Genomic DNA, 3,559 nt, shown 5'->3' with positions numbered 1-3,559 from the left:
CAACTAACACAGGTCCTTGGAAATAGGAATTGTGTTCTAGTTCTACTAATGCTAGAGGCCTGGTGCATAAAAATTTGTGCACTCAGGGGCGGGGGAGAAGCATCTCTCAGCCCAGCCTGCACGCTCTCACAATCCAGGGTAAGGTCCAGTCCCATTGCAGCGTGGCTCTGGTTCCCCAGAGCCTGCGGACAGCGGGAGGGACCTGGGGCCAGTCTGATGGCAGCATGGCTCCATTCCCATAGCTCTTTCCCTCCACTGCACTGCGGGTGGCTGGGGCCCACAGCTCCCTCCTGTCACCATGCCATAGGCTGCCAGTTCCCAAGACTGACCCCTGATGCTGGCTGCCGGGAACCAGGACTGACTTCTGCCACACTGGCCAGGACCCTAGTCCGGTGTTTGGTTGTCCGTCCAGATGTTTTAGGTTGTAACAGACCCTGGCTCTTTATATATTAGGATTAGTCACAGTAATGATAAGCAGGACAATTAATGTAAGTATAATGTGAATACAGTTAAACATCTTTCTGTTTTTACCTGAAACATTATCAGTGTGAAATATTAAGGACTACATTATTGAAATGATTTGATAATATAGTAATATCCTTATTTGTGACATACAAGCACAGTAACTCCTGAATAAGGAAAAACAGAAACTTGAGCCGAGTGAGTTAGACAGATGCCTTCAGACTTAACTTTCAAGTGCAATTGGTTTCCAGGGAGTGTGAAATCTCTGGAAACACAGTAAATGAAATTTAAGTTAAAATGAATTTTATTCATGTAATGTCCTCCAAAAAAAAACACAGGTAACACCACACAAAAACATCCCTAATAAATACAGGTTGGTGTGTAAGTTCCAATGTAGTAGAGTTTTATTAAAAACCATGACAGGCCCTAGCCAGTTTGGCTCAGTAGACGGAGTGTCAGCCTGAGGACTGAAAGGTTCCAGGTTCGATTCTGGTCAAGAGCACATGCCTGGGTTGCAGGCTCAGTTCTCCAGCGTGGAGGATGCTGGAAGCAGCCGCTCTCATCATTGAAATGTCTATCGTCTTGCCTTCTCCCTTCCTCTCTGAAATAAATTAAAATATAATATATAATAATAAAAAGATAGAATGAATTGAGGATGAATAGGAACACATAAAGCAAAATTAGCAGCGCACAATTAGTAACGTTGCTGTTTTTAAAATTAATTAGTTTTCTAATCCCACGGAATTATTGAAAATGATATCTGATCCTTTGGTTGTGCCATCATCAGCTAGCTTTCAAGGGGTCACAATTATTCCTGCTTCTCCTCTTGCTTTGCTTCTCTTCTTCCCAGCTGCCAGATGGGGACGTGCACAGTGGCCTCCTGCCCATCGCCAACATCTCTGCTGAAATTCCAGTGCGCTCCGAGTGCTCCATTACCCATTGCCTTCTGCCCCATTTGATCCACGCGCATTTGCCACTTTGATGCCTGCACAGCACAAACAAGGTGCCCTAATCAAAGCTTCCCGGTTCCGTCCCCCAGAACCTCTCATCAGTGCCTGGGTTTCAAATCTGCTGCACAACACGACCACTTCATCCCGCGGCCTTTAATCCTGTCAGTCCGGCACTTTGATCCGTCCGTTGTGCTAACTGGGCCTCATCAAAGCTGCCACACTTTTGTTTTTGACGGGCAGCGACAGAAATTTCAGAAAGATGGGTGACTTTTTCTTTTCCTGTTTCTGTTGAATGTTTAGTATCCATTAGTCTCTATTAATTTTGGTTCTAGAATATATTCATTCATTGCGCTGGCGTTGTGCTTTAAAATGTATACTTATGTTTAACGAAGACTTGTCAAAGGCAACGAAATACATCCTTATCAGAGTTGTATATCTCATAATTGTTTAACGCACCATGGGTGCTTAATCAATGATTCTAAAATGCCAGAGGCTTAATAGAAACAATTAGTGGTGTGTAAAGCAACTGTACTAGTGTTACTATAATATTTTAGATTTCCATCTTGGGAAAATACAACTCTAATGATCTTCACTGGAACATATTTTGATCGCACGGTGATGTTATTAGAAAGACCTCGTCAAGTGTTATAAACATATTGACGGTCCAAGTAAGGATGGAAAACTTGTCATGATCACAAGATTAGAAGGTTTTCTGACTTCAATTTTTGCTCACACTTACAGAGTTGGACAAAATAGATTTATTGTTGTAAATACGCAAAACGGTTTATTCTTATATTATTATTTATTAATCCCGGTATTATTTTTCATACAAATAATAGTGTTATTTTGTTGTTCTCATCATATGTATAAAGAATAGTGAAAAACAAAATGATGTGCTTATGGAATTAAAAAGATGACTCTCTTTTACCACCATATGCCAACCAATTGAACACACTCAGCCAGATCAATGCATTTGTAATTAACTGTGGTGTGTACAGATCAGGGCAAGACACTTACCAATAATAAGTATTTCGTTAAGCTTTCAAAAGTGATGCAAACACTTCTAAACCTAGACATGGATGTACCTTTCACTCTTTTTAAAAGTTTGTTTTTATTTTAACACTTGTAAGACATTATAATGAAATGAAATAATTCTCAAGTACATTTGAAAAACAATTACATATTAGTCAGAAACATATAAGCATAGCCACATTATTAACAATTTGCTAAGATTTAGCATAGAACTTAAACAGAAATTTGAATATCAACTATATTAAGAAATATTTTTTAAATAGTTGATGTAAACTTTTGAAGGCCTGTCCACATGTTTATAACTAAGTTCAAAATACTATTTTTCAGCTGAAAAAGTGGGAGAAATATTTTTACATATGGCTCTGGCATTCACATTTTGGAATAAAGTCATTTAAATGGGCTCATCTTAAATTCCTGTGTTCCTGTTTTCACACAGGCTCTTTTACTAATCACCGGGCAAAACTACTTTAGTCATATAAATTGTTTTTTTAAATGTCTAAATAATTGAAATTGTTGTTTTAATAGCACTAGACCACTTCCTAGGTCTCAGCTTTGCATATATACATAACACACACACACTATCATATGCACATACAAACACACGCACACATTGTAGTTGGTAGCAAATCAATTTGGCATGTCTGCCAGAGGGGTAGGTTGAAATCTCAAAGACATTGCATCTTTCTTCTCTGAGTCTGTATTTCTTACTTGTGATATTAACATGATGTGAATACCTGTATTTTTCTTTCTAACAAAGCATAAATCCAGGTCTCTCTGGATCCTGTAAAAAATAGAGAATGATTTTATTTGAAATAATGAGTTCACACACAAACATTTAAAAATAGCTTCAAAGATATTATCTGACATTTTTCATATGGTAAAAAATGCCTTCAATAAAATCTCAGTGTTTATTTTATTTTTTTCAGAGATGGTGGAGATGTTCCTCATTTCAAAGCAATAATTAAGAAGTAGATGTTTTTGCTAGAAGATACTTTTTTGGAACCTGACAAGAAATAATTTTTGAATACAAATGAGGAAATATTTTCAAGACTTCATAAATTTAAAAGCTAATTTAAAAGTTTGCAAAAGTTTTTATTGTGAAATGTACATTCTAA

The sequence above is a fragment of the Pipistrellus kuhlii genome, unplaced genomic scaffold (assembly GCF_014108245.1).
Source record: "Pipistrellus kuhlii isolate mPipKuh1 unplaced genomic scaffold, mPipKuh1.p scaffold_m20_p_8, whole genome shotgun sequence".
NCBI lineage: Eukaryota > Metazoa > Chordata > Mammalia > Chiroptera > Vespertilionidae > Pipistrellus > Pipistrellus kuhlii.
Note: the sequence above shows the minus strand (reverse complement) of the source record.